The sequence below is a fragment of the Rhinoderma darwinii genome, chromosome 10, assembly GCF_050947455.1.
Source record: "Rhinoderma darwinii isolate aRhiDar2 chromosome 10, aRhiDar2.hap1, whole genome shotgun sequence".
Lineage (NCBI taxonomy): Eukaryota > Metazoa > Chordata > Amphibia > Anura > Rhinodermatidae > Rhinoderma > Rhinoderma darwinii.
The window spans coordinates 105,304,287-105,328,603 of NC_134696.1; the positions used below are offsets into that span (position 1 = coordinate 105,304,287).

The 24,317-nt window shown below is 44.0% G+C and overlaps 1 long non-coding RNA gene across 8 annotated transcripts in view; it reads left to right on the forward strand.

Moving 5' to 3' along the window:
* The window catches only part of LOC142662344 (uncharacterized), a 528,950-nt gene that overhangs the window by 411,233 nt on the left and 93,400 nt on the right, over positions 1 to 24,317 (forward strand). The window contains exon 7 of one of the 8 annotated variants that reach the window (XR_012850908.1): positions 14,389 to 15,075. The exons of the other annotated variants lie outside the window; for them this stretch is intronic. This is a non-coding gene — a long non-coding RNA (uncharacterized LOC142662344). Of the gene's footprint in view, positions 1 to 14,388; positions 15,076 to 24,317 lie in introns of those variants that run through there. 8 annotated transcript variants of the gene reach the window in all.

Sequence of the window (24,317 nt, forward strand, 5' to 3'; positions counted from 1 at the left end):
CAGTGCGGCACAGTTTTCCCGCAGCGAGGCAGTGACACCCAGCGTCACAGACTGAACACGCTTGTGTGAATCCGGCCTAACATAGTAGATGTTACCTGCAGTCCTATGTAACACCACAGATAACACAGTGATAACTCTCTGGGTACAGATATTGGAATAGAGGTTACCTGCAGTCCTATGTAACACCACAGATAACACACAGGGATAACTCTCTGAGTACAGATATTGGAATAGATGTTACCTGCAGTCCTGTGTAACGCCCCAAATAAGACAAATACAGTTAGTTGAATCTTCAGTATTTGTTGTAAAGATAACACTTCCCAGAATGCAAATCACCAGAGAACACTCTGTGCAGCCACTGATCAAGCAGGGAATATGGATAAACACTTAAGTGAATATTTCCTTTTACAATGAAAAAAAAAGGGCTTGTGACGTCCACTCTTCTGAACATATAAAATGTAGTCATTGTGTAATGAAATGTTCTGCAAATGCATTGGTTTCATTTCTCACTGTTTCTAAGATTTCTGATTTATATCGGATGCTGAAAACTTGCCCAGTGTAAACGCTCGTTCATCGGCTGATTGCGTCGTTTACGCTGTGTAAATAGGGAGACGCGCTGCCGACATGATAGAAATGTATGGGGACGAGCGATTGTAGTAACGGAGCAGACGTGACAGGAGCAGACGAGCGCCGATCAGTGAGCTGTCTCGTTGATCGGCGCTCGTTTAGACGGCCCATGTCGGGCTGCGTAAGAAGACTTTTAGTCCTGTTTGTGCAGTAAGAGTTACAGTGTTTTAGTCCAGGCAATATTATGAGCTAAACACAGCAGCAGCAGCAGCACAATTCTCACTCCTTTCCTGCACACTGGTCCAATGTAACAACCAACCAGCTGTGTGAGCATCTCTCGATCGGTCCTTATTACCGTGTCCCCTACATCTCACACATCGGCTGGAATTGTTCCTCGTACGTTTTCTGCTTTCTGCGGCATCTACAGCTCGTGGATTCTCTCTGACTTCTGAAGGCCAAAGCATAAAGTCACGCTCTGTAGTTGAATTTTCCATTACAAATTAATTCTCCACTCCTACAGCTAGAGTGTTCCTTTTCTGCCAAGCAAATCGCCTTCCCTCTCTCTCACATTCTCCATTTTCCAGACTACTCATCTATTAACCCCGTCCTGGAAACCTCAGCTTTTATAAGATGTTCTGTCCAACACGAATGTGGCCCCTTTCTCCAGACTCCTGAGGCTGATAACAGGGAGTAATGGCTTTAATGCGAGAGGGGCTTTTCATTTGCATTGGCTGTGAGTTAGTCCGGGGTCTGCTGTCAGTCTGTCTTATCTAACCGTGGCCATATATTTAGCCTCCTAATATTCAGGTTTAAGCGCAGTTTATTCCCATCCCCTATTCCCACCCCGAGTTATATTCACAGGGCTGCAGGCAGCTGAGATCTGGGCTGCTGTATGCAGGATCCTCAAGCTTGAGAACTGCTGGAGGTTGTACCTGCAGAACTGGTATGGAGGAGGCAGGTAGTCACTAGTGAAGTCCTACGGACCCATTTGGTTCTATTGGGCCGCGTACACCTTTCCGTAGTGGGCTGTGATTACGGGCACGGCCGTGTGCATGGGGCCCAACGAATGGTGTTTTTAGGTTTTGGGAGGAGGCGGAAATACCCCAGAAAGCAAACACTATGTCTCTCACTGGCAACAGACGGGAATGTAAATTACAAAAACTCTGTGCCGTTGTTTTCCCATTAGTCATAAAATGGTTAAATAATAAAACTTTATTTTATATTCATCGATCCCTCCCCCTGGTTTATTTTAGACTTAACACAGCGGCAGTTTTACATGTCTCCCATTGTGAAAACATTTTAACATTTAATAAAATCTATAAATCCCCAGGGTGCTGACCGGCCGCCTCGCACTGAACCAAATGCAACTTGTTATGTCAATAAGAAGAAGTTAGACGCCGGGATTTGATTGAAAAGTAAAAAAATACAGAAAATAAATAAATCTTCCCGCTCATATCACCATAACGTCTTCAATCAGGGAGTGGATGTGGCAGAGTCACGATACTGCCCCTGTCACATGCAGCTCAGTGCCCCCACCAGCACACTACTCTCCTGAAATACTTTGTGCTACTGGGTAATAAGAAAGGGAGGAAACCTCCAGCTCACCGGTTCTGCGTCTCCAGATGTATCGCTCGGATCCCCGCGACGGCCCGCGGTGTATGATGCAGAAAAAAAGGAAAGGATGATCCACTGCTTATAGTAGTTTAAAAGGGAAGGATGGTTCCCACTTTTATTTGCAAAATCATTTAAAAATTGGAGAGGAGACGCAGTCTCAAGGCAGGAGTAATAGGGGTATGTACCCAAGCCTACGCGTTTCAAACGCAGACAGCGTTCTTAATCATGGCCATGATTTTCCACTACCTAAGGGTCTTTTTACACTGGTAAATTTCTGCTAGTAAAGGGGGTTTTACACTGGGCGATTATGGGGCAGATAATTAATTCATAGAACGCTCGTTGCCAATAATTGTCATGTGTAAACAGGGCAGCGATCAGCAGATGAACGAGCAAACACTGGATCATCTGCTGGTGGTATCGTTTTAAAAAAGTGAAATATTCTGATTGTCGGCGGCACATCTTGGTGTGTAAACAGGGAGCCGCGCTGCCGACATGATAATAATGTATAGGGACGGGCGTTCGGAGTAACGACCGCTCGTCCCCATCCATAGCTCCGTGTGACAGGAGCAAACGAGCGCCAATCGATGATCTCATTGATCGGCCCTCGTTGCACTGGCCGGTGTAATAGGGCCTTAAATAAGCGCTGATCAACGATACAACATGGATCAGCGTTTTTTTTTTTAAACGTTTTATCTATTCATTTTCAAAGTGCAAGTAAATACAACATAAGTACCAACCCGTAAACTGGTTGGAACAACAAGGCACCGTCGTTACAAGACATTCAAAGTACAGAGAAGGCAGTGCACAAATAAAGGAGTATCACAAGACAGGATATACTTTGCTGCCAACAAGTAGCAGAAGAGGTGACCACAGTAGATGCCTAAGAACAACTAAAAGAACACACACGCGCACACCATTCACCCAAGTGCTCCAGTCATCCCGCATCGCTACCATTCCATCCAGAAGGGCAAACAAACATTAAACAGCAGTGTCCGAGGCCTCTAACCATCTAGACCAAATCTTCCCAAACTTGTCAGGGCAGCGCCTGTTAAGATACAGTTTTTGGTTCATAGGTATATATTTATTTACTAATTGGACCCAATGCTCCAGACACGGACAGGTCGTGGCCTTCCATGCCATAATCAGAACCTTCCTAGCACAAAATAAAACTAATCGAAAAAATATTTTATCGTAATGGCCATGTACATTCTCATTCATTATGCCCAAAAGGCACACTCTGGGGTCGAGGAGCCGAGGAAAGTCAAAGTTATCATGAAGGAACTCCACTACCGCAGACCAAAATGGCGAAACCCTCGTACACAACCATATACAATGGAGATATGTGCCAACAGCAGATTGACGCCTAAAACAGCTATCCGACCCGCATGCCCCAATACGCAGAAGTCTAACCGGGGTATAATATATCCGGTGTATAAATCTCGACTGTATCAGGAAATCCCGTGCACTGACAACGGAGTCAAGGAACAAAAGCTCCACCTCCCTCCACTCCTCTTCAGCCAAATCAGGAATATCCCTCCTCCACCCCGCAAATGCCCTGTCAAAAGGCCGTTTTATAGTAGACAACAACAAGGAATACGTGTGAGTGAGAGTCTTGGGAAGGTCCGAGGTACCAAGCAAGTCCTCCACTCTGGAAAACTCCAAGGAAGGTGTAGTAGAACCAAACTAGGCTACGCAGGCATGGTGTAATTGGAGATAGTGAAAAAAAAAAACCTTCTCGCCACCCCAAACCTCTCCTCAAGCTCAGAAAAGGACATAAAGCCACTCTCTGCAGAGTACAATTGACATAAGAACCGAATTCCTATCCCAGCCCACATCCCCGCCCCCGGTAATGCCATTAGGTGAGATAACCATGGATTGTTCCACAATGGAGTCCTAGGAGAGTGAGATGGACCTGTTACGTCCTTCAGTAAGACGTGTGCCCTTTTCCAGGCACTAGCTATAGTTTTCAATGAGAGCGGCGCATGACACGGGGGTTTAAACCTATATAACAGGTTGGTAAGACTCTCATAAGAAGTCATAATTGCACCTGCTAACGCAGTGGCGGATCGGCGCTCTTTTATCTCCATTTACATGAAACTATTTTTTTACTATATGGAGACAAACAAGTCCTTATACAGTTTGCGTCATTGGCGGTAGCAGATCCTTTAGATGAGGAGATGTACTGCTGACAACAATGATTTTTACTCCCGCATAAGAGATACGGTCAGCTGGCGATGTGCGTTCTGTTCCCCCGATAATTGCCTTGTGTAAATGGGCCTTAACTGTCAGTGGACACTCCTCTCCTGAAGTACTCTGTGCTGTGGGGGACTACCCACTACCTCACTGTCTGTGACCTCCCACTTGTCTCCATTCTCCTCATCTCATCATGACACTGCCCCGTCATATGTTTTGCTTGGACGCCACCTCTGCTATGTCAGCATTCACTAATGAAATCCTGGTAGGTGATTCCCCTAGTGGCAGATAGTTGTATTGCAGCAAACTTTTTGCACATGGCTTTTGCTGTTACAACCTGCTATTCTCTGTTTTCTATGGAGAGGATGATCACTGTCTGGGACATTGTGTTATAATAATAATCTGGATGTTCTGATTGCAGAGATTTATCAAGCTCATGTTGTAAAGATATAGGACACGTCACATTGTAGCAGATTTGCTATATAATAAGTCTCTGGATTGTCACCTGTGCAGCTCCCCAACTCTCACAGCTCCTCGGACAGACGCCTCAGTGCTGGGGGACCCTCTTTGTACTTCGTTCGGCCCCCTGGTGCTTTGTCTGTTTCAGTATTTGCTCCACAAGGGATAGGTAGACTGAATCTAGGACACGGAGCTTCAATGTTACATATCATACTCTACAGATGTGTCCAATTATGAATCCACAATATCATCACGTAAGGAAACTCGCCGGATACATTAATCTTAGTCTTGTCATCTACGAAAGTAAACACCTAAAACCCTATAATGAGCTCTGCAGGGCAGAGAGACCCCAGATCCATCCCCTTGAGATACCAGTGCCCCCCCCCCCCTGCATTACTCCAGACTAAAGAGAATCCCAATTAAATGGAAGTTTTTGTGTCTTCTCTCAAGTTATTATAATGATTGAATTCAGCTTTTAACAGTTTCTGGAATAGTTGGATGTCTAGCAATATGGCCACCATGGCAGCGCCTGTAGGGGCGGTCACCCAGCTTTCTAGACTCTGCGTGACTATTTAGCCTAGCAATACAGGGGCAGGGGATTATTGCTACATCAATAGTCAGATTTGTAATTTAGGAGAGTGAGAAATTTGGGAAGTTGTAACTACGGCCATTATGGGTGACTATATGTAATGGGGGTGCTGAGGTGAGGGTCTCTACTCTGTTATTGCTCGGAAGTTGTTTTATACTGATCCCTGTTTATGAGAGAGATGAACAATCTGTTAATAGGGCCAGCACTGCAGGAACCTCAGAAGTCTCTCACCATTATATATATAAAGGAAAATGTGATTGGTAACTGCTGGTATATAATGATGCGGCGGAATCTCAGGGTCTTACTGCAGGTTTAGGGCCATCAATTACAGGAGCACGCAGGGATCTTTCTATTAATTGAGCAACGCTATCCTTGTCCACAAATTGCTTTCCCTTCCCCTGGCTCTAGCAATATTTTCCTCCTTTTATATGTCGGCTATTCAGTCCATAGAGGGGCCCCTATTATAGAGCCGCGCCGACGACTATACCCACAGTGCCAGAGACTCGGCATTAATGAGGACTCACGATGACTGGGGATACAGGTGAGGGGTAACTCACCATGCCCGCACCGCTGGGCCCCGGAATCTCTCTGATCTGACGCTCGGCTAGTACGGAAGCCCGGGCCGGCCTAATATATGCTAATTTGATTTTAATGCGATCCAAATTCTTCGGCTGTAGAGCAGCTCGAGCCGCAGTAAGTTATAATTACACCTAATTGGTAATTCTAACATAACAAATTTCTAGGATAAATTATTCCTGGTTAATAGCCCCCAGAGAACCACTAAGGTTTTTCCTTTTTAGTGTAGCTCTATCAAATCATAAAAAGGAGAATTCATTGGCTGATTTTTTTTTTCCTTATTTTTTTTTCTCCTGTGAAACTAAAAAGGCTTTTTATGGGATTCGTTTGGGTGCCACTTGCCGGAGGTCAGAGGCGGTTTTTACGTCAGACCGGATCACCTTACCGTGTTACGAGGGGGTAGGGGCGTGAAAAAATTAAGCTGAGTATTCATGTGAGCGATGATGGTCGCTGTGATCTAGCGGCGTCGCCAGGAAAGCAAACGTCAGGTCGTACATAAACAAACCGCATTGATGGTCGTAAATACTTTATGTCGAGTTGTGGTTTATGATCTCGCCGGAGCACACAAGGCCCTGAAACCATTCAGCCGTTTATGAGGCGGGATGTGCCAAGCTGTTTTATACCTGGGAAAATGGAAATATCCGAGATAAAACCCCCACACGTCACGCAGCACAGAGCAATGGGACCGATAAAGTCTTAAAGTCTCCCATACAGAGCGGAGGCGGCTATATCGCTAGTTAAAGCGCTGTTCACAGAAACGCAGCCTGTTGTGTCGTCCACTCTGCCTCTAAATAAAGCTTCGTCATTGTAGGAGGAAAACTTCTGCCCCTTTCTAATAGACTTTGGAGGAGATTGCAAATGCAAAATACTCCAGAATTCTGGTTCAAATTTGGCAAAAAAAACGGTGTACATGTTGTGCGCCAAATTCATTATGCGTTTAGACACTTTTTACACCTCATTTGACAGTTTTAAAACGCGGCTGAGAGGAGTCGTAACAATGCACAAAAAATTTATTAATTGCGCGTTCCATTCTTTTGCAGCAAAATATTGATGTAACGTTTGGCAGACGAGGTGGCAAAAAGAAGAGAAAAGTGTCTAGCAAAATGCGCCAACAGTATTCATCTCCTCAAGTGTCTTCTAATTACTCACCATATTTAAGATCTCTGCTTGCTGCTAATTAAAACGATGTTACTTTGTTTGCACTCAGAAGCTGAAAACCTATTCTGCTCACACAGCTGATGTCTTGTAAGGCTCTGTTCACACGCAAACTCAAAAACGTCTGAAAATACAGAGCTGTTTTCAAGGGAAAACAGCTCCTGATTTTCAGACATTTTTTAAGCCACTCGCGATTTTCGCTGCGTTTATTACGGACGTTTTTGTTGTAAATATTTTTTTTCCATATAACAGTGTTGGGTGTTTATTTCTCTATGTGATAGCGGGGTTTAACTCCTTATTTGTAGAGTCAGGCGGCCCCAGACATTGTAAACACTGCCGCAGCTGGACCCTCTAGACGAGCATCATTTGACATTTCGTCTTTTGTCCGTGAGAAGATCCCGGCTATTGTAGATTACCTGCAATTTGAGTTTTCAGCATCTCAGAAAAAATGTCATTATACCAGCATTCACAGTAACTGCTGTCTCTTTATTTTGCTGCTCCTCTTATTACACTCGGCGTTCTGCGCGCAATTCTCAGCCGCACTCGCTCCCTGAACATTATCTGTCAGGGCTGTAAAAATCACAACGTTACACTGGCACCGCAGTGATTTCCCGGCCCCTCGAAGCTGCAATCTCACCTGCAACCCAAGATTAAAATCACAGTTAGGCCAGGCGGTGGGGGTCTTCTTAATCTCGACATGGTCTCAGGAAAGCTTTTTTTTTTTTTTTTTATAAATTCTTTTATTTTCATTTTTGTAACCCAAATTATACACAACACAATTGGAGTAAGCCAGTGCAATACAATCAACTGACCACAGGTCAACTACCTGTAATACATAAGAGCATAGGATCACAAGAACAATAGAACATCGCTCAAATCTAGAAGGAAAGAATCTCCGATATGCACCCTGAACCTGCAGCCGTGCATAGTATTCCGTAGGCGAACAGAAAAACAGTAAAGGAAAGAAAGAAAAGCAGAGACACTAAGGGAAGGGAGGAAAGGAGAAAAACTAACCTGACATACTGAACCTAGGTGAGAAATCAAGAGGCCATGACGGTCTTATATTCTGCAGTGGTTTGAAATCTGATCCAATCACGCCATGTTCTGATGAAGGAAGCATGGGATCCTTTCATTGATGCCGTGAGGTCCTCCATTCTCATAATCTCCTGAATCTTACTGAACCACATGCCCACTGACGGGGGACAGGTTTGTCTCCAAAGTGCAGGGACACACGCCCTTGCCGCATTCACCAAATGGCGAACCACCGAGCGTCTATACGTAGACAGGGGTACCACACACAGATGGAGCAGGAAAAGGCCCGGTAATCGTGGAAGGGGGAAATCTGTACATTTCGAGGAAATGTGCCACACCTCTGACCAGAAATCAGTCAGGAGCGGGCAGTCCCAAAAAATATGCATGATTGTACCCACATGGTCACCACATCTCCAGCATAGTGGCGAGACGGCTGGGATCATTGCGTGCAATCTGAAAGGCACCCTTTACCAACGAGACAGAATCTTGAACCCAGCCTCCTGGAATCTACTGGCCATAGAAGACTTATGCGTCATGGTGAACAGGCGATCCTTTTGTTCAGAAGTTAAAGTCAAGCCCAGGTCTCCTTCCCAACCTAGCAGGTAAGGTGGTGGCGGCAGATTGGAGGGTGAGATCAAGAGAGTATAAAGTCTGGACAACTAATGCCGAGTCGTGCCCGTGCCTGTACATAGGAGCTCAAACGGGGAGCTACCCCGCGAGTGTGCCGCTGGATGTTCTAATAACACCAGAAAATGTCGCAACTGGGTAACCTGCCGCGCCGTGACAGAGACCGGGTCCGACAAAGACCGTAGCTGAGCGTTATTCATCCACATCTCGTCCTGCAAAAAGTGTACGGCCTGACCCTTACCTGCCCTCAACCAAAGCTGGAAAGGGCCACAGTCCATTCCCGGTGGAAAGGCTGGATTGCCCAAGATCGGGAACAGCAGGGAGGGGGACGGTGAGATCTCTGCCCGAGGAAAAATCCGCGCCGCAACTGCCAAGGTGGGTCCGATAGTCGGGTGCGTCCGAGCTACCAGGGGAACATGTCTACCCAACCAAGGTAGGGCCTGTATAGGGACTTTCATGAAAGCCTGTTCCATTGACACCCATTCTTTAATCACGCTATGTCGGAACCAGTCTAAAATTCGTGTCTAGTGAGAGGCAAGATGATAGGAGACAAAGTCCGGAAGACCAATGCCCCCTCGCACTTTACACGAAAAAGCATGGATCGGGCAATACGCGCAGGTTTCCCTGCCCAGATAAATTTGTGCAACAGAGACAGCAGGGATTGAAAGAACGGGCGGGGGATATGTATCGGTAGGACCTGAAAATGATACAGAATCCGTGGTAGAATATTCATTTTGAATATTGCGCACCTACCAAACCAGGTAAAGGTGCCCGACGTCCAGGAATCCAGGTCAGCCTTTACCCGTTCAAGGAGTGGAGGAAAGTTCACCGCATAAAGGCGAGACAGTTCACTAGGAAGGTGGATCCCCAGGTATTTAAGTGAGTCCCTAGCCCACTTAAAAGAAAAGGACTCAGACAGGTCCGCAACCAGAGTCTGCGGCAACGAGATGTTGAGGGCCTCTGACTTCTGGTAGTTGATCTTGAAGTTGGATAATCTCGAGTATCTGCTCAGCTCCGCCATTAGGTTGGGCAAGGAAATCCTCGGTGCCGTAAGAAAGAAGAGCAAGTCATCCGCGTAGGCGGCGACCTTATGAGGCCTGCCTCCCGAGTCCTCATGAAAGCTTTTAACCCAATGCAGCCCAGCAATTCTTTTCTGGGGAAGACAATTTTTTAACCTCAGTTTAAAGTAAAGAAATATGTAAATGGCGGTTCTATGAAGGATAGAAGGAAGTGATGATCCCATGCAGGGGGCAAATAGTTGTAATACAGACTTCCAACATGCCTTCCTTCGAAGCTTCCAAACCTACATAGTAACTTCACCTCATCACTGGCAAAAGCACCTTAACTCTGACTGCTCAATTGTCAAAGTGTGCCCTAATAACATTGCTAGACATAGTCAGTGCCCTCATAACATTGCTAGACATAGTGCCCTCAAAACATTGCTAGACATAGTCAGTGCCCTCAGAGCATTGCATGACATTGTCAGTGAGTGCCCTCATAACATTGCTAGACATAGTCAGTGCCCTCGTAACATTGCTAGACTTAGTGCCCTCATAACATTGCTAGACATAGTCAGTGCCCTCATAACATTGCTAGACATAGTTCCCTCATAACATTGCTAGACATAGTCAGCGCCCTCATAACATTGCTAGACAGTCAGTGACCTCATAACATTGCTAGAAAAAAGTGCCCTCATAACATTGCTAGACATAGTGCCCTCATACCATTATTAGACATAGTGCCCTCATACCATTGCTGGACATAGTCAGTGCCTTCATAACATTGTTAGACATAGTCAGTGCCCTCATAACATTGCTAGACAAAGTGCCCTCATATCATTGCTGGACACCGTCAGCGCCTTCATAACATTGCTAAACATAGTGCCCTCATATCATTGCTGGACATAGTCAGTGCCCTCATAACATTGCAAATTACAGCCAGTGCCCATAGAACATTGCTAGACATATTCGGTGCTCTAATGCCATTTCCAGCTACAGTCTGGGCCCCCATAACCCTGTGTTTCGTCACTTTCCTGTCCACAGTCCAGCACATCTTCTCCGTCAGTAGTAATCCTGTCACTACATGGCAACGTCCCAACCTGATCATGTGACCAGTACAATCCATTATGTCTGATGATAAACGGCGTTTCCAGTCTGTTTGTATTTCTGCGTTGTTGGACCAAGGTCGCTGAGATGTGGGAACTTTAGAACGTAGGTGATAATTGTAGATTCTGGGACAACCACTTTAAATGCCCAACTAGATGGGGCATTGAGACAAAGGGTTCATCTTGGGACCGTGCACCTGGCACATTGGGCCAACGTCTCTGGCAGTGCTGCAGTGTGTGGAGCCAGCAGTAAATGGGTCGTCTTGACAGCAAATTGTCCCTGGAAATCATTCTAAAACATTGGCAACGGTGACTTGGCTGTAGTCATCTCATTAAATTAAACTTGTTTGCTTTCTCCGTGTTATGATGTGACTCTGCCAAATGTTTTTATTGATTTTCTTTTCAAATTCATACAGACAATAGGCCCCCAGAAAGTGAGAGTGATAAAAACATCTCATCGCTCTACCATCGTAGAATCATCATCCTTAAATCTACATAAATCTACATTTTTTAAGTAATTTTAATGATCTTGAGTTACTTCATGTGCTATACTCCAGTTACATCCAGAGCTGCATTCATGTTTTGCTGGTTACCAACTGGAAACAGAAAGCGGTTTATTTACAATTGACAGACAGTCATGTGACCTAATCGGTCAATGCTGTGAAACTATCCACAGACTACAATGCACTTCTCTCGTAACAAAAAAAAACAAAATTGGGAATGCAGCTTTGAATGTGACTGGAGTATAAGACAAAATCCCTACAAAACGTAAAACTAAAGCTAACATTATGTGAAGATATAAATTGTAAATGTTGTAACATTAAAGAGAAAGTAGAGTTTTCCTTTAATTTCCCAAACTTTTTGCAGACTCCAATGAGCAGCGTATGCTCTGACGTTCGGCTCAAGTTGACAAGTCTCATATATTTGCTGATTGTTGTTACCATCGGGTATATCTGGAGCTGCTCTGGGCGCTTCCTGAGTTTAAAAGGAACTTTGAGGAGTTGATCAGTTCACTCACGCAGTTGTGTGATCTGTCAAAGATGAACTGATTATGTCTGAAGCGTCTTATTAAATTACAGGTTGAAGTTTTTCTACTTCCTCTAATTCAGGGCAGGACTGAGACTAAAAAGCAGCCCCGGCACACGAACCCCACATATAATACACTACCCTTCACCAATATTGTGGATAAATAGCCGCGCTCTGCAGATAGGTTTGCTTCAGGACCGCGCTATTTTGAGCCTTCGGGACCAGACACCGCTTATCTATTTTTAGCACGCGTTAGTTAAACGTTTATAACTTTTCTTTTGTTGGGCTAGCGCCGTGATTTTTGCGATGTTTTATTTTTTAATCATTTTTATATATACCCTTTTTGCTATTTTAGAATTTTTAGGCTTAAAGTTTGAAAACAATAGTAAAAAAATAAGCTTTTTTACTTTTTAGCAATTATTTTTCAGGTAACAAAATAGTTTTTCCCTAAAATAGACCGTTTATTTGTGATCGTCCATGTATACAGTAAATTTTAATATATTACATGTCTATATTAGGGTAATTGGGACAGGGCTAACGTTACGACAATGATTGGCAGGGGGAAAGTTTTTTTTGGGGGGGTATTTTATGTGTATTTATTATTAAAAAAATTGCACTTTATTTTACTTTTATTTTTTTATTATTATGGTCTGTCGCAAAAGACCTTTGGGGGACTTTAATTTCCAGTTACAGTGGAAATCAGCCCTCTCATAGTGACTATTGTCACTAATAGGGCTGTGCTGGGTGTAGTAAGACCCAGCAGCAGCCTGCCGCTAACAGCACTTGGCAATCATGTGACCAGTCACATGATCACTCGGACCAATAGAGGCAGTGCTGCCACCTCTACTCATATACACAGCGCTCATTGAGAGCTGTGTAGAAGAGATCAGAGAAGATAGGAGCAGCGAAAGCTGCTTCTGTCTTCTCCTCAGGGTCCCGACATTCAGCTGCCCGATCACTCGGGCGTCATACTAAAACCCGCGTCGTAAATAGTCTATGGCGTGGGCTTTAAGGACCCCGACCGCCGCTTTTTCGGTCAGGGACAATGACCATATAGCGCTCACATATCAGGTCTACTCAGGAGGTCAGCAGAGTTTTATCACGCTGCAGACCATACAAGAGAATACAATACTGATCAGACTCGGTCACAAGAAGAATACATAATTAAAGCCGACCTATCAGCTCTCTGGACTTGTTTAAGAAAATACATGTATTCCCTATGAAGCATCTTTTCGTAGAACTCTGCGTTGTGCCTTTACTCCTCTGTTAATACTCCTGAAAGTGTATGAACAAATTGACAACTGACTGTTAGCATTCTCCATGTCAAAGGGCTATGTCCCTATACACTGTGACAGTGTCTAATCATCGCTGACAGTGTCAGACTGTGTAGAAATACATCATAGACTTTTTGTAGTTCTACTGATTGATTTTAACTATCGAGTGACAGCTGCAGGCCACAGGATTTCATGCAACTAGATATATTGCTTTGTACTGCCGCTTAGCTCTATAGTTGAAATCGTTTAGTTGTATTACAAAAAGTCTCCAGGTAGGCCGGAATCTATTCATACATTTGCAGGAGAAATAACAAAGGAACGGCACAACAAAGAGTTTTAATATGCTCCAGAATTATCATCTCATGTGGAATACAATAATTTACTATAACAGACATGTCAGGAGAGGTGACTCACAGGTGACGTCTTCTCTTGTCCACACCGATATGGCAACTTTTCCTGACAACTGTAGTTTCCTACCAAGACGTCTATGGCTTTAAGCTTCTGCAGCCTCTCCTGCCTAGTAATAGAAATAAATACAGACCCCAGACCAGACTGCCTAAATCAATTCAAACCTGAGACTAGACCTCTAAATATGTTATATAAAATAATAATGCACCAGACAGTAAAAGTGTCATATTTTATACCCCACTGGGAAACAGTACCTCATTTAGGCCACAAACCGTAATGGTGCTGCTCTTAGTGTTCCCCACCTTTGTGCTCCCACACAGTAATATTTACCCTTTTGTGCCCATACATAGTAATAATGCTCACTTTTGCACACCCAATAAAGTAATAATTCCCCCTTTGTGCCCTCTAGAAAGTAATAATGCCCCTTGACAGTAAAAATACACCCTTTTTGCCCCGCAAAGCTCATATGATCAGCCCCTACAAAGTTTATATCAGCCCCTACAGAAGTCAAACATTCCTAAAAGGTCATATCAGTAAGCGCCTATGACTTCTGTAGGGCCTGATATGGCTTCTGTAGGGGCTGATATGACTTCTGTAGGGGCTGATTATATCAGATTCTACAGAAGTCATGTCAGCCCTGGTCATATCAGACCCTATCTGTATAGTAGTAAATTACTTAATATATATTACGGTATATTAGACCCTAGTGGGGCCCCCTACATCAGTATCCAAACCTAATGGGCAAATTTTGGCTTACTCGACAGTGCCTGGAATAGCAGGTGCCGGACTCTGGGACAGTGGAGGGAGAGTACCTGGATAGCTGATTTGTGCGGGTTCATCAGAAGCTGGCTTGTGCCGGATAATAAGAAGCTGGCTTGTGCTGGAAAATCGGAGGGTGGCTTGTGCCGGACTATCGGAAGCTGGCATGGACACGGATACTGAAGTCGTCACAGACACTGGACTTGGCACGGACACCGGACACGGATACTGAAGTCGTCACGGACACTGGACTTTACACGGATTCCGCACACGGATACTGAAGTTGTCATGGACACTGGACTTGGCACGGACACGAATTCTAAAGTCGTCATGGACACTGGACTTGACACAGACACCGGACACTGATACTAAATTCGTCACAGACACTGGACTTGGCACGGACACGGGATACAGGAACAAGCTATGGAATCTTTGCAGAATAACACAGGGTTAGACACAACATTGCTCAAGCACTAAGGAAGTGGGCAGAGTTCACAGGATGTGCTGGGAGTGGTTGGGATCAATATTCCTGGTGCGCTGACTGGCCCTTTAAGAAAGGGGACGAGCGCGCGCACAACCTACGGGCATAGGGCGGTGGAGAGAGCAGAGCGTGCTGGAGTCCCGGAGCAGAGGACAGGGAGGCTGGCGGCTGCTGGGGTGAGTGAGACCCGCCAGCGCTACAGATTGCAGCAGTGTCCAATAAACAAATCTATGTCTCATCTCGTATGTTTATTGTGTTCCACTTCCTTGCAAAACATCAAAGCATGAAGGACATAGTTGTTTCATTTCACAACACAACTGACAGAATACATTTCCCGAACCAAGCCCAGTACATATATAAAGCACCAGAACAAAGCTCAGTACACATATACAGCACCAGATCCAAGCTCAGTACATAAATACAGTACCAGAACCGAGCTCAGTACATATATACAGCACCAGAACAAAGCTCATTACATATATACAGCACCAGAACAAAGCTCAGTACATATATACAGCACCAGAACAAAGCTCACTACATAAATACAGCACCAGAACAAAGCTCAGTATATAAATACAGCACCAGAACCACCAAGGGGCACTAGCTATAGGGGACCATATAGGGGACCCTAGCTACAGGGGACTATATAGGGGGCCCTAGATACAGGGGACTATATAGGGGGCCTCATCTACACGGAACGCAACAGGGGCACTATCTACAGGAAACGATACAGGGGATGCTACAGGGGACTCTATCTACAGGGGACGCTACAGGGGGAACTATCTACAGGGAAAGCTACAGGGGCACTATCTACAGGGAACGCTGCAGGGAGCCCTATCTACAGGGGACACTACAGGGGGCACTATATGCAGGGGACGCTACAGGCGGCATTATCTACAGGGGACGCTACAGGGGGCCCTATCTACATCAGGGGCCCTATCTACAGAGGGTACTATCTACAGGGAACGTTACGGGTGGCACTATCTACAGGGGATGATATCTACAGGAGCCCTTTCTATAGGGGGGCACTATCTGCAGGGAATGCTACAGGGGGCCCTATCTACAGGAGATGCTACAGTGGGCACTCGCTACAAGGGACGATAAAAGGGACACTATCTACAGGGGACACCATATGGGGAAGACGATAATGTCTAGCACTCGATCCAGTAAAATCCAAAACTTGAATTCATCACTTTAAAACAAAGTAAAAAAATTCCTGGGATGTATATTTAAGAGTTTCGAACCAAAGAAGTTCTAGCTGACTTCCCAAAACTCAGGGTTCAGAATTTAACCAGGTGGGAACTATCCCATATCCACCGCAAATATACTAATGAATAATTATTCAATGTCTCTGATAACATCATATGAGAATCCCATATGGCTGTCCTTCAGAGAATTTTCATAGTTCTAGATTAAAGAAGCAGAGGGAGAAGTGTATTAATTCTATTCTTTCCCATATATCTACCCTAGAGAACTTTATTAAACATGCTAGGACCTTTCGCTCCTCAGACAGGTGAACGTGGTCTCGAGCACATTTTCTATTTTGTACTATATGAAATTTATGTCTATACAATTTAGGTTTTTGTATTTTGATTTTTGATTGTGTTCAACTACTGTTATTGGTACATACGATTTCTTACCTACACCGGCTTTTGAGATATCATGTGGCTTTTAACCCCTTCGCGCTCAGCGACGTAATAATCCGTCGCGCTAACTATATCGTTAGCGCTCAGCGACGGATTATTACGTCGCGGGGATAACGCCCATTTCGGCCGTCCTCCCGACACATGCAGGAGCTGTGACAGCTGCTGTCTCGTACAGCAGCTGTCACAGCTCCTACAGCGGGGACCGATCGCTGTGTCCCCGCTGATTAACCCCTTAAAAGCCGTGTTCAATAGTGATCACGGCTTTTTAGGGGTTAAGCTACAATCGCCAGCCTGCTACGCGATAGCGGCTGACGATGGTGACTATGGCAACCGGACACCTAACAATGGCGTCCGGCTCTGCCATCGACGGAAGCCTAGTGGGTCCTGACGAAGTCAGGACCCACTATGCTTGCTGTCAGTGAGTAGCTGACAGTTCTAATACACTGCACTACGCATGTAGTGCAGTGTATTAGAATAGCGATCAGTGCCTCCTGCCCTCAAGTCCCCTAATGGGACAAAGTAATAAAGTTAAAAAAAAGTTAAAAAAAGATGTGTAAAAATAAGAAAATAAAAGTTTTAAAAGTAATAAAAGTAAAAATCCCCCCTTTTCCCTTATCAGTCCTTTATTATTAATAAAAATATATAAATAAACTATACATAATTGGTATCGCCGCGTCCGTAACGGCCTGAACTACAAAATTATTTTGTTATTTATCCCGCACGGTGAACGCCGTAAAAGAAAATAATAATAAACCGTCCCAGAATCTCAATTCTTTGGTCACTTCACCTCCCAAAAAATTGAATAAAAAGAGATCAAAAAGTCACATGTACCTAAAAATGGTCCTGATCGAAACTACAGTTCGTTACGCAAAAAATAAGTCCTCGCACGGCTTTATTGATGGAAAAATAAAACCGTTATGGCTCTTAGAATAAGGTAACACAAAAAGTGAATGATTGTTTACAAAACGTATTTTATTGTGCAAACGCCATAAGACATAAAAAAAAACAATAAACATCTGGTATCGCCGTAATCGTATCGCCCCGCAGAATAAAGTGAATATGTCATTTATAGCGCACGGTGAACGCTGTAAAAAAAATAGATTAAAAAAACAATAGTAGAATTGCTGTTTTTTAGTCACCACGCCACCTAAAAATAGAATAAAAACTGATCAAAAAGCCGCATGCACCCCAAGAAACCTACAATGAATTCCTCAAGGGGTCTAGTTTTCAAAATGGGGTCACTTTTGGGGGTTTTCCACTGTTTTGGCACCACAAGACCTCTTCAAACCGGACATGGTGCCTAATAAAAAGGAGGCCTCATAATCCCCTAGGTGCTCCTTTGCTTCGGAGGCCGGGGCTTCAGTCCATTACCGCCCGAGGGCCACATGTGGGATATTTATCAAAACTGCAGAATCTGGGCAATAAGTATTAAGTTGCGTTTCTCTGGTAAAACCTTTTGTGTTATAAAAAAAATGGTATAAAGAGGATTTTCTGACAAAAATTTTTTTTTCATTTCACCTCTACTTTGCTCTAAATTCCTGTGCAACACCTAAAGGGTTCATAAACTTTCTAAATGCTGTTGTGAATACTTTGAGGGGTCTAGTTTCTAAAATGGGGTGTTTCATAGGGGTTTCTAATATATGGGCCCCTCAAAGCAACTTCAGAACTGAACTGGAACCTAAAGAAATAAATAAATTAGGCAATACTTCTCTTCTTACATTATACTGATAATGAGCCGTGCCCACCCCGAGATAACCCCAGTTTTGACCGTTTGCATAAACGGAGACCCCTATTAGACCGTTTCAGTGCCCGGTTTTCCCAAGCATACACCCCCGAGAAGTGTATTTCTATTGATGAGTCCTTGGTGGATTTTAAAGGGAGGGTTCAATTCCGCGAGTACCTGCCGGGTAAGAAGGCAAGGTATGGCGTGAAGATGTATGAGCTGTGCGAGAGTGCATCAGGGTATACCTACAGGTTTAGGATATATGAAGGGAAGGACACCAGTGCTCAGCCCCCAGAATGCCCCCCCTTACTGGGAGTTAATGCAAAAATTGTGTGGGATTTGGTGCACCCACTGCTGGACCAGGGTTACCACCTCTACCTGGATAATTCTTATACCAGCGTCCCTCTCTTCAACTGCCTCGCTTCCAGTCCTGTGGCATGCGGCACTGCTAGAAGAAATCTGAGAGGCCTCCCTAAGACTCTGCAGGGCAAACAAGAAGGGGTGAGCGCAGGGCACATTCTAGCAGCAACATATTGTGTGTCAAGTACAAGGACAAGAGAGATGTCACACCAGTACCCATGTACCTGTACGAGGTACCAGTACAGAGACCCCTAAACCAGACTTCATCCTGGACTACAATAGGTACATGGGAGGGGTGGACTTGTCAGATCAAGTCCTGAAGCCCTACATCGCCATGCGGTGTGGTATAAGAAGCTGGCCGGGCACATCATACAGGTGGCATTGTATAACGCATACGTGCTACATCGATGTACAGGCCAGAGGGGAACTTTCCTGGAATTTCAAGAGGTGATTATCAAGAACCTAATCTTTAGGGACCAGGAACAGGGGGGGGGCACCCAGTACTTCTGGAAGCGAGGCCACACGCATCGTACCAGGGCAACACTATCCAGGAGAAGTTCCCCAAACTGGCAAGAAGGGAAAAAGTCAAAAGAGGTGCAAAGTCTGCTATAAGAAGGCGATAAGGGATGACACAATATATCAATGTGACACGTGTCCCGAATAACCAGAGCTCTGCATGAAAGAGTGTTTTAAAATTTATCATACATCCCTTGTTTTATAATTTACCCCAATTCTACTTACCCTGATGTACTCCGCACAGCTTATCCCCCCTTATCTTTCCCTTCTGAGCCCTGCTGTGTGCCCAAGCAGAATGATAACAGCCACATTGAGGGTATTGCCATACCCGGGAGAACCCACGTTACAGTTTATGGGGTGTATCTCTCCGGTCAAAATGCTCACTATACCTCTAGATCAATGCCTTAAGGGTGTAGTTTTTAAAACGGGGTCACTTCTTGCGGGTTTCAACTGTACTGGTACCTCAGGGGCTTCTGCAAACATGACTTTGCACGAGAAAATCCTGAGTAGGCCAAATGGTGGTCCTTTCGTTCTGAGCCCTCCCATGGGCCCAAACGGCAGGTTATCACCACAAATGGGGTATTGCTGCACTCAGGACAAATTGCGCAACAGAATGGGGTATTTTATTTCTTGTGAAAATAAGAAATTTTCAGCCAAAACTACATATTATTGGAAAAAATTAATTTTGTTTTAATTCCAAACCCAATTCAAATAAGTTCTGTGAAAAAACTATGGGATCAAAATGGTCACAACACCCATAAATGAATTCCTTGAGGAGTGTAGTTTCCAAAATGGGGTCACTTCTGGTGGGTTTCCATTGCTTTGATACCTCTGGGGCTCTGCAAATGCGACATGGCACCCGAAAACCAAACCAGCAAAATCTGTACTCCAACAAACACATAGCGCTCCTTTCCTTCTGAGCCCTCCCATGGGCCCAAACAGCAGTTTATCATCACAAATGGGGTATTGCCGCACTCAGGACAAATTGGGCAACAAAATGTAGTATTTTATTTCTTGTGAAAATAAGAATTTTTGAGCTAAAACGACATATTATTGGAAAAAATATTTTTTTTTTTAATTCCCAGCCCAATTCAAATAAGTTCTGTGAAGAAACTATGGGGTCTAAATGGTCACAACACCCATAAATGAATTCCTTGAGGGGTGTAGTTTCCAAAATGGGGTCAGTTCTGGTGGGTTTCCATTGCTTTGATACCTCTGGGGCTCTGCAAATGCGAGATGGCACCCGAAAACCAAACCAGCAAAATCTGCACTCCAAAGAACACACAGCGCTACTTCACTTCTGAGGCCTCCCATGGGCCCAAACTGCAGTTTATCGCCACAAATGGGGTAGTGCTGCACTCAGGAGAAATTGGGCAACAAAATGGGGTATTTTGTTCCCTGTGAAAATAAGAAATTTTGATAAAAAATTACATTTTATTGGAAAAAATGTAATTTTTTTCATTTCACAGCCCAATTCAAATAGGTGCTGTGAAAAAACTGTGTGGTCAAAATGGTAACAATTACCATAAATGAATTCCTTGAGGGGTGTAGTTTCCAAAATGGGGTCACTTCTGTGGGTTTCCATTGCTTTGATACCTCTGGGGCTCTGCAAATGCAACATGGCACCCGAAAACCAATCCAGCAAAATCTGGAATCCAACAAACACATAGCGCTCCTTTCATTCTGAGCCCTCCCATGGACCCAAACGGCAGTTTATCACCACAAATGGGGTATTGCCGCACTAAGGACAAATTGGGCAACAAAATGGGGTATTTTGTTCCCTGTGAAAATAAGAAATTTTGATAAAAAATTACATTTTATTGGAAAAAATGTAATTTTTTTCATTTCACAGCCCAATTCAAATAGGTGCTGTGAAAAAACTGTGCGGTCAAAATGGTAACAATTACCATAAATGAATTCCTTGAGGGGTGTAGTTTCCAAAATGGGGTCACTTCTGTGGGTTTCCATTGCTTTGATACCTCTGGGGCTCTGCAAATGCAACATGGCACCCGAAAACCAATCCAGCAAAATCTGGAATCCAACAAACACATAGCACTCCTTTCATTCTGAGCCCTCCCATGGACCCAAACGGCAGTTTATCACCACAAATGGGGTATTGCCGCACTAAGGACAAATTGGGCAACAAAATGGGGTATTTTGTTCCCTGTGAAAATAATAAATTTTGATCACAAATGACATCTTATTGGAAAAAATGACATTTTTTTAATTTCACAGCCCAATTCAAATAGGTGCTGTGAAAAAACTGTGTGGTCAAAATGGTAACAACAACCATAAATGAATTCCTTGAGGGGTGTAGTTTCCAAAATGGGGTCACTATTCGGGGATTCCTACTGTTTTGGCACCTCAACACCTCTTCAAACCTGGCATGCTGCCTAAAATATAGTCTAATAAAAAAGAGGACTCAAAATGCACTAGGTGCTTCTTTGCTTCTAGGGCTTGTGTTTTAGTCCACGAGCGCAGTAGAGCCACATGTGGGACATTTCTAAAAACTGCAGAATCTGGACAATACATATTTAGTAGTGTTTCTCTGGTAAAACCTTCGGTGTTACAGAAAAAAAATGAATAAAATTGAAATTCAGCAAGAAAAATGAAATTTGCAAATTTCACCTCCACTTTGCTTTTATTCTTGTGAAATGGCTGAAGGGTTAAAAAACTTTCTAAATGCTGTTTTGAATACTTTGAGGGGTCTAGTTTTTAAAATGGGGTGTTTTATCAGGGTTTCTAATACATAGGCCCCTCAAAGCCTCTTCAGAACTGAAGAAGTACCTTAAAAAAAAGGCTTTTGAAATTTTCTTCAAAATATGAGAAATTGCTGTTTATGTTCTAAGCCTTGTAACGTCCAAGAAAAATAAAAGAATGCTCAAAAAACGATGCCAATCTAAAGTAGACATATGGGAAGTGTGAACTAGTAACTATTTTGGGTGGTATAACCGTCTGTTTTACAAGCAGATGCATTAAAATTCTGAAAAATGCTATTTTTTCCAAATTTTCTCTAAATTTTGCAATTTTTCACCAATAAACACTGAATATATCGACCAAATTTTACCATGAACATGAAGCCCAATGTGTCATGAGAAAACAATCTCAGAATCGCTTGGATAGGTTTAAGCATTCCGACGTTATTACCACATAAAGTGAAATATGTCAGATTTGAAAAATGGGCTCTGAGCCTTAAGGCCAAAACTAGGCTGCGTCCTTAAGGGGTTAAGCGGCCCTGCGCTGCGTGGTCAGCAATTGGCTTTGTGCCCGATAGTTTGTCTTTTTTATTAACTTGTTATCAAAAACTTTAATAAAAATAGAATTGAAAAAATCTTGGTGTATGCAAACTTCTGAGCCACTGGGCATGCGATGAAATAAATAAAGGGTGAAATAAATCATTATCTCCAGTCGTATTCTGACATTTCACATTCTTAAAAAATATAGTTGCGATCCTAACTGACTTAAGAGAGGGACATGTGCTAACACTGTAGTGTTCCTGTCCTAAGAGCTTAAGCCATAAGCCCCCCAGCCACAGCGCACGTCTTCCCTCATTCTGTCTAAAGTGACTTATGTTGGTTATCTTATGTCAGATAACCGCGGTATTTTACGAAGTGAAGAATGTGATCTGGTGGAGCCGTTGAGCCATAGAGCACACCCTATGGGGTGACTAAATGTGATACTTGTTTGAGTGATAAGTATATTCCTGAAATCTCCAATAATGTTCTGTAAAACTAAGCTGCTTCAGCATCTTTCTTATGCAGCAACCTTCTCATTACACTGCCCCCACACAGCAAGGTATCCTTTTGGACAAGGCCACACATCAGGATTTAAACCAGGGTCTGCACAGAAGACACTCACAGTTTAGGCACTGTTAAAGGGGGTTGTCCACTACCGGAACACTGATGACCTATCCACCGATAGCTCATCAGTATATGATCTGTGGGGGTCTGGCACCCGGACCCCACTGTGAACTGCTGCTCCGGTGGCCCCTGGGCACCGTACGTCCATGGCAGAAGCAGATGGCTCCGGTCACGGAATATCGGCCGAGCTGCAGTACTGCCCCTATACAAGCTGCAGTATGGCCGCTATGCAATGTATGGAGCCAACTGATTCAGGCTCTCTACATTGCATACTGTGCAATGACATCCAGTTCCCGCAGGCCACTGGAGCAGCTGATCTGTGTCAGACCCCCACAGATCATATACTGATGGCCTATCTGTTGGATAAGTCATCAGTTGTCCGGTAGTGGGCAACCCCTTTAAGTTCCAGACCACCAGCTGAGGTTAATCTCTGACCTTTCTCATTGTCCCCATAAGACCAAATGTAAACGTCACTTCCAGCAGTATTAAGAACATGTATTTATTGGAAGAATTTGCAGCCAACTCTTGACACCAGAGGTAGCGCACAGGTAAGGTACTCCGCAGATAAATTAGAGGCGTCAAGAACATGTGGGTTCTATCCCCAGGATCTCCTCCTTGTGGCTCCAGCCTTGTAAGACTTTCACCAGTGCAGGTTCGCGAGGCGTACTTTCATAGGAGAAATACATATCCCTGTTGAGCATCAGCCACTTGACAAAATAGTTGAAATAACATAAGCAATGGCAGCAAACTTTTATAAGTGTATAAGTGTGTAAGTGTGTAAGTGTGTAAGTGTGTAAGTGTGGAGAATGTCATCTAACACACACACACACACACACACACACACACACACACACACACCTGGCTTAAGCCACTGCACTGTCATGCACCATTGTGATCTAAAGTTTCTCTTGTTGAAAGTCCAATTACCCCATTTTCTTTAAAGGGGTGAAAAACGTGGTATTGTGGTGCAGCTGGCTCACAGCTTGCATGATCTGAGTTGAGTGCACGAATCACTTCTGTACAATGTGGGTTCTAATCCCCATGTTGTCCTCCTGGTGACCTTGGGCAGCTCCCCCCTTCCCAAAGTGCAACCAGTGGATTATGATACCTGTTTGAGTGATGAGTATATTGCTGATCTCTGCGATATATAATTACAGCTGTCTTGAAAGAGACAGCTGCAAAAGTAACTTTCTTAATGTAAGTAACTTACGCAGCAACATGTTCATTGCACTGCCTCCACACCACTATGGCAATTATCATTTTGGAGAAGATAACACATCAGGATTTGAATCAGGGGTAGCACAGAACACAATGACTCTTTAGACACTGCTTAAGCCCCACACCACCA